The sequence below is a fragment of the Candoia aspera genome, chromosome 2, assembly GCF_035149785.1.
Source record: "Candoia aspera isolate rCanAsp1 chromosome 2, rCanAsp1.hap2, whole genome shotgun sequence".
NCBI lineage: Eukaryota > Metazoa > Chordata > Lepidosauria > Squamata > Boidae > Candoia > Candoia aspera.
Genome location: NC_086154.1, coordinates 205,270,536 through 205,284,087, shown reverse-complemented (window position 1 = coordinate 205,284,087; position 13,552 = coordinate 205,270,536). Strand labels below are relative to the sequence as shown.

Sequence of the window (13,552 nt, the reverse complement as noted above, 5' to 3'; positions counted from 1 at the left end):
TTTGGCATTTTCTTCATACTATGGAGCTACTCTATAAAATGTGTTTTCACAAAATTGTCCACTAAACAATAGGGGTAAAGACTCTCTGTAGGAGCTGTGGATTATTTTATCCTCAGACAACAGGAAATTATGACTGCAAATCAAATTCTGCCTGAAAAGTTTTCTGTGTCAGCGGTAGCCAAACCAAATATTAGAAGGAGGTGTTTTCAGATTGTAGCAGGCTGGTTAACTTCACTGGTTCTCCATACCGTTTTTTGAAGGTATGTCTAAAAGATTCCTGGGGTGCAAGTATATATCTTTTAAATATATTCACTCTTAATATGCTGTTTTATCATAGCATTCAGACACATTTTATGTCAGAGATTAGGATTTCACTGTGATTTCAGTTACACTGAAGTACTGTACACGTAGCTTCTTCCCTTCTCTGTTCTTTATGTTTCTTGGAGACAAATTAAGTCTAGTCCTCAAAGTATTGCTCAAGGTCACTTAAAGCTAATGAGCTTAGTACACCAGTGGATGAGTCTAAGGGTCTCATAGCCAGATATGACAAAACTCCTCAACAAAGGATAGCTAAAGTCGTCCTCCTGTTTTATTTCCTATTGATTTCCTATTGTTTAGGATGAGATATAAAATGTATATCATGTGACCTTGGCTGTCATGCTTATTATTCTTTGCTCTCAATTGTAGTAGATTTTAAATGCACACCTGTACCTTCAAGTTGAAGGAAAACCATAAGAAAGAGTAGTTAGATTAGATTCATCAGTTGCTCATCCTTCAGCCTACATGGATATAATCATTTCATATAAAATCAATAATTTAAATATAGTGTATATTTAGTAGACTAAAACACAAGAAACTCTCCTTATATGGCCGATGTTATGAATCCCATGTGTATTTGTCTTTACATTACCTCTGCTGAAAATGGAATTTATTTCTAATGAGAGGAATTTAACATTCAACAGTTTTAGCACTACATATGTCAAAGTCAATTATGCAATATCCCCCTTGCATGGAGTAAGAACACTTGTTGGGGACTGTACTCTTTTTCCTGAGATGGATGGTACAGAAGCTATTATTAATTTATCATCTAAAAATGGAGTTTGTTCAGATGAATAGTTTTGTTTAGGAATTCTAATTAAGGGAAACATAGCATTATGTTTTTAAAAGGAAAGAACCCAATCTCATATACCAGCTTACGTCCCATAGAATTCAAGAGATCTTGCTGCCAGCTGGATAAATTTATATAGCATCCCAGCCTAATTCTCCTCTTTTCATTTTGTTTTGCTTTTGTTCCATTTGAAAGCCTAACCCCTTTTCATATATTATACCTTCTGGGAATTAATTTGCATATTTGAAATTTCAGTGTTTGAAATAAATCCAGGGCATTATCCAAATGAGTCACATTGCTTCCCTTATAATTTCACTGGGTTAGCCATTTTGTCTACAGTTATGATTCCCTTGCCCCTGTGCATGCCCTATAATAGTGCAGGGGAACAAGATGAAGAAAAAAAATGGTGGAGCTGCCTAAACTTGGGTGATAGCAATGCCAAACAGAAAGATGGTACCCTCACAAACCTGAGGGAGAGTTTCAACATGTCTCTCCAAAATTAAATAAAAGCTACTCCAAATTTCTGCCCAATAAATGGAAATATATTGGCTATTATTTATTTATTTATTTAAATGTATTGGCTGCCCAACTCCAGTGGACTCTGGGGGGTGTATAAAATTAGAAAAATAACATAAAACCAGCTAAAAACATTAAGTCAAACAGACAGCCCAGACTAAAATGATCTAATAAACAAAATCCACAAAATGAAAAAGAGGCCTTAAACAATAATAAACATCAGTCCCAGGCCTAGGACCAAAGCCAGGTTTTCAAAGCTTTCTGGAATCTCAGGAGAGAGGGTGCCATCCTCATCTCTGGTGAAATGCTGTTATTGAGCCACAGTTCCAAAACACACACAATCTGGGAAGAAGTGGGTGTCAAAGGTTTATCCTAGCCATGCCTCCTCTCTAAATGTGTGTGTGTATGTGTGTATATGTGTGTGTATGTATCAAACCAAGCAAGATGGTTGTTGTATCAGCACAATCAACCCACTCCCCCTTTTCGATGTGCATTGACACCACACAAATGTACAAGGAGGAAGGGCTTTGTTTGTGCTGCTGTGATTGCCGTCCTGCTTGTTTTGATCCCCTGTAGATATTGCTTTCTCTCTAAGTTATTTCTCTTCTGCTATTTTTTTTTTCAGCAGAAATTAAGTATAGCTCAAAGACCTAATAGAAGAACACCACAGAAACCCAGATGGGGGGGGGGGCAGCTTGGCAGATGCTTTTTAAAGAGGAGTGTGACACTTCTGAACTGGTGTGACAGTCCAGGATTGGTTTCCCACCTTTAATTCATTTTCACTTGACTCTATCCTCGTTCCCTTCAGATTTATCAGAGAACCACTATTAACACTGAGGTCTAATACTATTAAGTCTACCAAGACACTTGGGAGATATTTTCAGAATTTTCCAGATTATTTCAGTTTTAAAATTTTATTCAACATTTTTTCAAAATCACTTTTAGTTGAAGAAGGAGGTTTTGCTTGGCTAGGAAAGATTGTTCATGGCTGTGCTAAGTATTAGTCAGGGAATCTCCCAGGGGTTCTCTGCCCTGAAAGTTAATCCAAAGAAGAGAAAAAATTCTGGAGCTCAGGAAACTTATCTCTCCTATCAGTCAGGGTTTTTTTAATGAGGACCTGAAGCCTTCTTTTTCTGAGCCTGGCTTCAGAGCATATTTAGAAAGCTTGCAAGATCTGAACTTCGTATTTTGTGGAAAGTCTGATGATCATCCTCTAAATATCCAAGAGCAATGAGCATACCAGGAAAGAGGAAGGGAAGATGCCCTTATCTGACATTGCACAATAGTTTTTAAAATATAAAATATTAAAAAAACTTAAACCAGCTAAGTATTCCATTTCATACAGTCTTGGAAAATCCCAGTAAATAGAAATTACTGGTCCCTAGCCTGAAGGATCCCTTATAAGCTTCAATTTATCCTTTCATATAGCTATTTTTTTTTTGTTTATTTTGCACCTGAAAATAAGCTTATTCTAAATGAATCTTTTTTTAATTTGAATCCTCAAACACAAATTGGATTGATTGGTAACAACAGGACAACTCTCTTGTTAAGTTCATCCATATTTGAAAAAGAGCATCTTAGAGAAAATAACATATTTTGAGAACGTTCTGGATTAATAGTGCTTGCTTCTTAAAACAATAAAAGTTAGTTACAGTATATGCTTCAAATATTATCCTTTAAACTGATGTTACATTTTTTACAGTTGGCTCCATTTTTTCCCCAAAGGATATCAAAACAGGATCATAAATTATTTCACAAAATACTAGAATTAATATATGCTGGTCTTTGACCATAATAAAGATTTGTTTGTTTTGTTTGTTAGAATTAATCAATTACTAAGATAATTCATAAACTGCCAGAATGTGTTTATAAATAGTTTTACAGTGTTTTTAATTTTTCTTAAATAAAATGCAAGTAATCATTATTAGGACTCTGCAGATCTTCAAAGAAATCCTTTGTTTGGGGAAAGGCTCAAGTGAAGCATCATGTTGCTTTCTTCCCTTTGCCTACTTGGAACGTTTATCAGCACTTCTAATAGCCCCAAGTCTCTTCCTGCAGGAAGCCCATTCCAACCATTGGCAGACTCAATTGGTCCTTCAAGACAAATTGCATCACCCCTTCCCCCCAGTGAGAACTGGATCTCTTCAGTGACACAAAGCACTGCATCAAAGCAAATCAAAGCAGTCTTGCTAGGACAAGTTATGACTGTATTAGGTGAGAAAATCAATTAGTTGATAGAGGTTACAGTGCACTTTATCAGGATCCAGGTTATTAGATCTGTGTTGGCTTCCTTTCAGAAGTGTCTGTGCTAGAAGCTCCACCCCTTTGGGGCATGGGTGCCATATCACAATGTATGTAGGAAAGAAGTACGGTTTGCACTGCAACACTGTGATGCTGCTTGCATCACTCTGACATCCCCCTTCCTCTTCAGACACTGGGTGATTGATTGATTGATTGATTGCTTATGTGCCATTAAATCATTTTTGACTCCTAGCAACCATATGGATAGATTTTCTCCATGTCGATCTATCCCTAACCTGGTTTTTCAGTTTCTCCCAATGGTGCACTCATAGCCACTGTAACTGAGTACATTCACCTTGCTGCTGGTCATCTTCTTCTTTTCTTTCCTTCCGCCTTTCCCAGCATTAGACCCTTTTCCAGAGAGCTGGGTCTTCGCATGTGTCTGAAGTAGGATAATTTGAGCCTGGTCATTTGTCCCTTGAATGAGAACTCTGGGTTGATTTATTCAATGATCCATTGGTTGCTCTGGATTAATTCTGTCATTTCAACAGGAAAGACAACTCTGTATAAATGAACCTAGAGTAGATCAGGAACTCTCAGAAGCTTTGTGTTAAAAAACAGTACTTTTGAGATTTGCAAAAGGCAGACATTGCCTTATCACCAGAACAGGCCAGCAACCATTTTTATAGGCAGGAATGAAAGAAGTCACTCTGTACTTACACAGCGCAAATCCAATTCTGGGTGCATTTTCTTGCTGAGCTTTTAAAGTATTCTCCTCTTTATATCACTTCAAGTTACCTTGTCAGTTTTGACTGGTGCTTTACTTCCTTAGAGACTAATGTTTGCAGTTCATTGGCTACTTTACTCCCCCTCACCTACCATGGTCTTTAATATTTTATTGAACTCCTTTTAGCAGCAATGCTACAATAGTGCAATGGTTATAATATATGACTAATTCTGTCCAAAATCAAGTTACAACTTTAGATTTATCCTTAACTTGTTTCCAATATTTCTATACTGCCACAATTATGCAACTTTTGTCAGTTTACAAATTAAATCATCAAAATGGTAAACACCATAAATATATAACTTTTAAAAAAATGCCAAAGGTGACTAAAGTGAGGGTTAGCCAGAAATTGGGGATGGAGATTGTTCCAGAAGGTAAAGCAGAAATATAGAAGCAATGCTTCTGGGTCCTGGGTCCCTCTAAAGCACAGTGGACAGGTTCTCCAGAAGAGATGGTCCCATATATATGCTGGGTCCTCTCCTTATGGAATTTCACAAGTTAAACCAGGATCTTGAATTGCATTAAGAAGCCCACCTGAAAGCCAGGGAAGTGTACTTATCAGCATATAGGCTGCTGAATATTGAAGAAATTGCAGTTCCCAGGTAGTCTTCAAGGGGAGCCTGACATAGTGCATTGTAGTCATCAAGTCTGGGGGCAGGGAAGGTATCATGCCCTTTGGAAGCTGCTGAACTGAAAGCAATTCTTTTCTCTGCACAATGCTTTCCTAGTTCTCTCTAGCAGGATGCATTGAGATGAAAGGCAGAGGAGTACGGAAATCCAGCAAGTGAACTAAATTTCCATTTGAAGCCGATGTACCAGTCAGCCTTGTGAGGTAGACAAGAAGCACACCCAGGAGTACTAGCTCTATCTTAATTGTAAGGTAATAGAATCTTGCAAGTCTGAAAGTACAACTCTCCTCCCTCACCTTTACAGTTCAATAAATTAGGGAGGGTTCCCTCTGAGACATTTGTCATGCCCCCATTCCTACTTCAGGCTCAGCTGCTTATCTGACTGTTGCCTAGTCTGCGGCTCTTCCTCCTGTCTCCCAAGGTCATTCCCACATGCTATTATAGTACCTCTGTGTACATTAAAGTGGGGGCTTCCAGAGTCTCTTCCTCACAGCCATATAGTACCTCAGAGTAGAGGTAGCTCTCTTCACTGAGAACAAGGAAGTCTACACCTGGTGGCTTCTATACTGGTAGCTGGAATCTTATAGCCAATTCTTATATCATCTGTTTTCTCTAGAATTCATCCTCCACCTCAGAGCCTAGAGATTCTCTTCCTTCCTCCTCCCTCCTAGGAAAAGCTTCTGAAAATTCTAAAATGAAGAAAAACCTACCTCCAATCCCATGAAAAAGAGGCAGGAAGTTCTTTCAAAATAGACCTCCTTCCCCTGGAGTCTGGTGAGGGATGGGTAAGGAAAACATCCCCCATAAATGTAGAATTTGAGTGAGAAAAATTCTAGGCAGAGGCAGAAGCCACTCCCTCCCTTTGTGTAACAGGTATTTTAGAGGATTGATAAAGTTGTCACCTTGCTTGTCCAAATCTGATGAATCACTAGAAATTTCAGTCTGACCAATTGTGGGCAGGAGGCTTTGATTTGTGTGGATTTGTTTCATCAGGATTTTAACTGTATTAATGCTTTTGTATTTTTAATGGTGTAAGCCATTTTGACTGTGGATTACTACAAAGGCAGTGTATAAACCCATTATTCAATCAATCAATCAATCAATGAAATAATCTTTCACCAGTTGGTCATTTCAAGTGACAGAGCTGCTTATAGGAGATCAAAAAGTATATCCATATCTTGCAATTAATAAATATGCTAGTCACTTTGGAAATAACTATGCCCCAGCAGTGACTAAATTACTTAAAACTAAATTTATGGGTATGATGCTATTTGGTGCTCAGTTGTGTATCTATAAGAAACCCAAGCTTAGAAGTCATCCAATCAAAATTCTTAAAAATTATCACATGTGCCCTTACTTGACTTCTAATGCTTTAATATGGTTGCAATTAGGCTGTATCTTCCTTGGGGCTTGATTAAGATTCTGCCGACTCAAATTCTGGCTGAAGCACATCTTTGAGGGAACTTCATCTCACCTTGCTAGATAGGTTTGGCTCTAACTCAAGGAGACAAATTAACAATGACTTAGCATATTGTTGCCTTTTCTTGCCAGCACTTTCTACCCTTGGCCTGGATAAAAATCAGGCAGAATTGGTCTTGGACAGTAAGTAAGTACATCAATCAATCAATCAATCAATCAATTAATTAACAAGGTAACTTTTTGATAACACTTTAAACCAGGTTACTAGAGCTTCCAATAATTTAATCAGAGTTGTTGAAATAACTTTGTGCATATTCAGCAATATATGTTATTGACCCACAGTGCAACACAATAACAAGTAATTTGATAATATTTATGATCAAACATAAGTGCCTATTCACTATGATATGTTATATATCTGAAACAACACAGAGACCCATCCTGAAATAATTATAATTACTGAGTTAACATGTGTTAAATTCTTTCCGTTCTTTCTTGAAGCACACACAAATTAGTTCCTGTCACTGTTATTTATGCCTTTCTCTTGGGAAAAATATCCTATTGAAAAACTCTCTTAATGAGATCTCTGACATTATAAGCTCTCATTTTAAACATTATATTATAAATATTTAGGCCCACAGTCAAACTTTTCAACAGTAATAACTGTTGTGATGTAACCTGTAATCCTTAAAAATCCATTTATGAAAGGTATTTCTTCAATTAACTTTCCTCTGAGAAAACATGGTTGTTTACATATAATGGAAAATATTGCTTTTTCATATAGGCCCGTTATATGTAGCAGCAGGCATTTAAGTAACACCTTATCTTTACGTTTTTAAGACCTGCCAATGTCAGTCAATGGGCATTCTTTAGCTTCATGCCAAAACAGGCACTCCAGAAAAATAAGAAAATAAAAGCTTAGTTTTTAAATAATGTTTATGTTTTACTACACTTGATCTTAGCCAAAAGGCTGAGAAGCTGGCCTATGACTGTAATAAAGATTTGATTTGATGTTTCAAGTTTTGAGTTTACAGTTGGACTAGAACATTTTTACATTAGTTCAGTATAATGTCTCCCTAGAATCTTTTCTATTAGGAGCCATTTTGGTGCAGAGGTTAAGGCACACGGCTAGAAACCAGAAAACTGTGAGTTCTAGTCCTGCCTTGGCACAAAGCCAGCTGGGTGACCTTGGGCTCTCTCTCAGCCTTAGGAAGCAGGCAATGGCAAACCACTTCTGAAAAACCTTGCCAAGAAAATTGCAGGGACTTGTCCAGGTAGCCATCAGGAGTCAACACTGACTCAAAGGTGCACGCACGTGTGCGCACACACGCACACACGCACACACACACCCAACTATTCGCTGGATAAAAGGAAGCTGTCATGGTGTCCTTTCCTATCCCTGCTTGTTCTGGCTTAAAAATAGTGTAGCAATTTCAAAATTGATGTAGGATAAATCATTAGAATAGTATTTCTGAGGAAGAAATAGTGGACCAAAGACAGTTCTGCAAAAAGTGAAGCCGATGACCGCAATGGAATGAAGAGTTGGGAAGTAGACTGGCTCTTTGATAACTCCTCTCCAGACAAGGAGAAGATTTGAGATTGCCCACAAGATGCTTCTTGTGAGGAGACCACAAGACAGCAGTTTCTGGCAGGTTTAGAGTTCTGGGAGTTGAGGGAATAGCCATCTTGCTCAACCTGCAGTCAGTGCCTTTGAAAGTTCACATACTTCCTTTTCTAATCACTTTTGGAAATTGCTCGTTAACTGCTTTTCAGCTATTAGGAGCCTTCGGATTGACAAGTTTTACAGCACTGGGTGAGCTTTCTTTAATCCTTAGCAAAAGAAGTTTTAAATGCAAGTTTAAGAACTTTTTAAAAAATTGGAATAAACAGCAAAAGGGTGATTAAATTTTTGATTTCAGAAAGTTACAAATGGACTAAGGGTCCAGATAAATTTGAAATAAGATTTTTGAATTAATAATAAAGATCCTTCCCATGGGAAAATGGTTTTGTTTTGATTTTTTTTTTAAGCATAATAAGATAAGACTTTAAAAATTGGACACTAGAGGGAACTAAAGATTATAATTAAAGGAGAAGAACTGTCAAAGTCAACTCACAATAACAGAATGAAGCAAAATATTATAACATTGGACATACTGAAGGATATTTGTGGACTCAGAAGTCAATCTTAAATGTATCTGCCATTATAGATAGACTGTGTTCAGATGTTAAGGAACAGGAACAAGTTTCACCAGACAGGACTGAATCTGATCTGAAAGTGGATTTAAAAGTGACAAGCTACAAGAATGATATGGAAAAAGATGTTACACTGGATATACAGATGAAACTGGATGATGTTTTAATAATTAAAAGAGATATACAAATGGCAAACCAAAAAGGCAACTTAGATAATTTTCTTATATTGCATTTAAAAAAGAGACCTGTGAAAGTTCTGGGGATTTTGTGAGAAGGACAAAGAAAAAATGAAAAGAAAACAAGTTCTAGGACATTATTTGAAGGGATTAAAGATTAAGATTGTTAAAAGGAAAAGGAAAATATAAAGTGGGTTTATTTGATTAAACCGCTGAGCTGCTGAGCTTCCCGATCGGAAGGTCAGCGGTTCGAATCTGCGTGACGGGATGAGCTCCCATTGCTAGTCCCAGCTCCTGCCAACCTAGCAGTTCGAAAACATGCAAATGTGAGTAGATTAATAGGTACTGCTTCAGTGGGCAGGTAACGGCATTCTGTTTAGTCATGCTGGCCACATGACCATGGAAGTGTCTACGGACAAACACCGGCTCTCTGGTTTTGAAACGGAGATGAGCACCACCCCCTAGAGTCGGATACGACTGGACTTAATGTCAAGGGAAACCATTACCTTTACTTTAAAATAGATATGTTGTTATTTCTGGTAACCCTTAATGGACCAGGATCGAATGATGAAGTTTTAAAGATCTGTTTATAGATAAGAGATGAGGTATGGGACAAAGAGATTATTTGTTGTATTTTAAGAGAAGGTGATAAGTTGTTAGAATTGTTTATACTTGCTGTGACGAAGGGGGAAGTTACTTCTTTATATATTTATTTTCCTTTTCTTTGCTACATTATTTTTCCTTTTTAATTTTTCTTTCTACATTATTCTTTTTTCTTTTTTCTGCACTTTCTATTTGTTCTTTTTATTCTTTTATTTTTTGTAGTATGTATTAGTTTTTATCTGTCTAACTGTGATGTTTCATAAAATTATTATATTTTTAAAAAGCAACTGCAGAAATTTTGATATTTCCCCATGAAGTGCGTGAATGTATCTTTTCATTAAATAACATTCTGAAGGTATTTTAACTGAATCAGATGCCTTCAAATCTTGAATGGCAAACTCAGATTGAATCATGTCTGTTTCAAATCACAAATCTACAGTTTGGTATGAATCAGGGCCGATTTGTACAGCTCTGAATACTGGTTCATATCAACACAGTTAAAATAACATCAATTACATGAGTAGCAGAAAATCCATAATCCCTGCATTTTATTTTATAAAATCTTGGCAGCATGAAAGATTCCATTGATCAATTTCACTTCTCCCAGGTTAAAAAGGCTCCAAACCTTAAGTTGACAATTGCCCTTTGTTCATGTGTTATCCAGTCTGCTGTTTCTCTTTCAGCTGCTAAAATAAAATGCACATCAGCTTTAATGACAGATGGAGAATCAACACATCCCTCTCATTCCTAAGACAAAGTGAAGTCATCACTTTTATTTGTTCTGAAGCTTCATCTAGCAATTGTAATAGCTGGAAGAGGTTTCTGATACTACACATGTGCAGATGGTTTTTCCACTCATCTACAAAACTGCAAGAAAAAGGCTTTTGACCATGTGCTGTAATCATAGAGATGCCTTTCCTGACACTGCTAGATGAAACTTTGAAGGAACACAATACACTTTAAGTTAAGGAAAATCAGCCACCTGTTCACCTCAGTGAAGGAAATCACATCTCCATAATACAAAGTGCTTCACTGAGGTAAAGCACAAGCTTACTACGTATCCATTTCAACTGACTAAAACATGTTTACTCCAACAATGGTAACTAATGTTTTTAAATTATTGAGACAAATCTAAGTCTTCCTGAGTGTGTGTTCTCAAGGCCAAAGGACAAGTTTTAATACAACAGTTATACCAAATGACAAGTTTTAGTATAACAGTTATCTATGGAAGAAAAAGATCTAGAATATTTCAGAGGCAATCAACCAAGCAGCAAACAACAGCCCAATCAAAGAACTCCCAAGGAGAGAACAACACCCCCACCAACACAAGCAGGGCAAGCCACGGTATATAAACAGAGAGCAAGGCCCACTCCCTCTTCGCACTGAAGATGTTGCCTAGTCTGGCAATGAAATGTCTGCAAGAAAACAACAAGGCTCAGAGAGCACCAAGGACTCCACAGAGGCAACAATCTATATGTCAATTTAGCAAGGGCACAATCTGAAAGTCACTCATTTTAACAGGTAGCTCTTTAAGTGGGGAAGGGGGTGTCTTGTCATAAATCTCCTGACACACTTTCACACAAAGAACTTAAATACATTGAGGTTTATTCCCAAAACATCCTGGTATTGTCAAGAAGCAAGCCTCTTCCTCAGTAAGTAGGTAAAACTGCAACCACTCAGAGAACCCTAACTTTTCCCAGGAAGTAATCTCTATCTAATCCTTCTGTGCCAAACATGACGTATCACTAAAACCTTCATGGCCCACTTGAGACATGTAAGTATCTACTCTGAAAATTGCCATAAACCTTCCTACTTCCTATTCCAATTAGAGCTGTGAATAGAGAATAGATTCCACTCTCTTTCCTACCCTCCCAACATACATCCTCTTACCCACAAATGCCGATGCTGGTCAATATAAAAACATTCCTAGATTTAACTGAATCAGAAATCCAGACCACGGAAGAAGAAATGTCCTGCTCAGTTTCACTGAGTGCTGATATAATCAATTAAAGGCTAAGCTGTAATGCAGGACTACTGCATAAGGCAAATTCAATTGCTCAGAAAGCCACAAACATGAGGCCATAAACAAACAATGAGAGCACATGTTACGTAACTCAGCACTTCAGCCAAGTGGATTGGTTGGTCCTCCTGGGTATTAACAGGAAGAAGTCATACTAATTTGATTTAGCACAGGTAAATACATTTTTAAAAAACAAAATGTAAATTAATATCAACAATAGGGCAATGCAACAATCCACATAAGATATTTCCTAATACAGTATCATATAACCAGTATAAAACATTTCCTAATACTAACACAACTGTATCATAAATCTATAGCAAATAATGACAAAGAAGTTTCTTCTGGCTTCATAGAAATGATATTTGACCAAGTTTTAATGTACTTACTTGATTATACACTACCTTTCTAGTCCAGCAAGGATTCAAGGCAGTTAATAACAGGAACAACAACAGTTTCCCCCTCTTCTCTTCTCTTCTCTTCTCTTCCTTTTTTCTTTTAATAACTTAATAACTTAATAACTCCCTTATATCTGTAGATTTGGATTTCTTGGGTTTGGAGGATAATTTCTTATTAAAAACTTCCTCTTAAATTTCAGGACTGGCAAATGTTTGTCAGTTTCTGTATTTATGGGCAGGAAGATCTGGTACTTGCTTTTTATTTTCCTGGAACTAGTCTGAAGGGAGAAGTACTGAGAATTATGTGGTACGAAGAGGCTTAGCTTAACTGGTGGCAGCCTATTGCAATTGCCTTTTAGTGGTTAAACTTGGAAGAAGGAGAGAGAGAGGGAGATTGTAAATTTCCCCTCCTGTTTTCTAAAAGCAATACTTTGTCACAAACTGTATTTTATTGTCCTCTTTAAGCTTATAACCAAGAGTCTCTGCTAATGGTCTCATCCTATCAGCAGATGACCATCTCCATGCAAACTCTTTTTGCCAAATTGTTCACATAGGGTATTTTGTAGAGGGTGCCCCTTTTGTAACCAGATGCTTATCCCCCAGTCTTAGAGAAGAAAATGTTTAATTCTTTCTTACAGAAAAGAACAGAAAACCATGAAAACAGAATCAATACATATGCCCTCTTCAATCCACAATGTCAACATGTTTTAAATTCAAAGCAGGGTTGAAAATCCCATTGATTCTCTGAATTGATCCTACACCAATCTCCACGGATCTTGATCAATTCTGCAACTACTTTATGCTTTAACACCAATTATATTTTTGTGACAAATTACAATTGTGCCTTGATTGGTTTATTTAGGCAACTGGGCTGATATTTTTAATCTAAATATGACTAACAAATATAAATACAAATAAATATAATGCCTAAAAATAATATACTTTTATACAACAAAAAATAATATACAACATGATATACCTATGTTGATTCTTAACTAGGTCTATTGGCTGAGTCTATTAGATTTGTTTTTGCTCAAAGGTAACAGATAAGTTACCTAATCTTTTAAATGCCTGAATAGTCTTGTAAGTGACAGGACATCAGAAATATGCTGAGCCCGCTCACCTTCGAAGGAAAGGTCATTATGCTTTCATTTCTTGGCCTGCATTGTGAACTATGTAGATAAATCACCATGACTTGGAGGCCAATAAAAATACTCCAAGTCCAAAAGGTCAAGCCAAGAATATTAAAACAATTGAATACATGGCAGAAGAGGAATGAATTCCAAGACAGAGTTCCTGCCTCTAGTACCTATAATATAATACCATCCATTGCAGCATGGAGGACAACATGCACTGAAGACAGATACACACAGGCTCCTTGTCCCAGCATGAGGACATCCCACTAGCCATTTCCACTCATCTCTGCTTGTCTTTTAGTATTGTCCCACATTAGTGCACCTTA

At 37.0% G+C, this 13,552-nt stretch overlaps 1 pseudogene; it reads right to left on the bottom strand.

The window, feature by feature from the left end:
• Window positions 1–7,508: 7,508 nt before the first annotated feature.
• LOC134492640 (U2 spliceosomal RNA) lies at window positions 7,509–7,682 on the bottom strand (annotated as a pseudogene).
• Window positions 7,683–13,552: the final 5,870 nt, after the last annotated feature.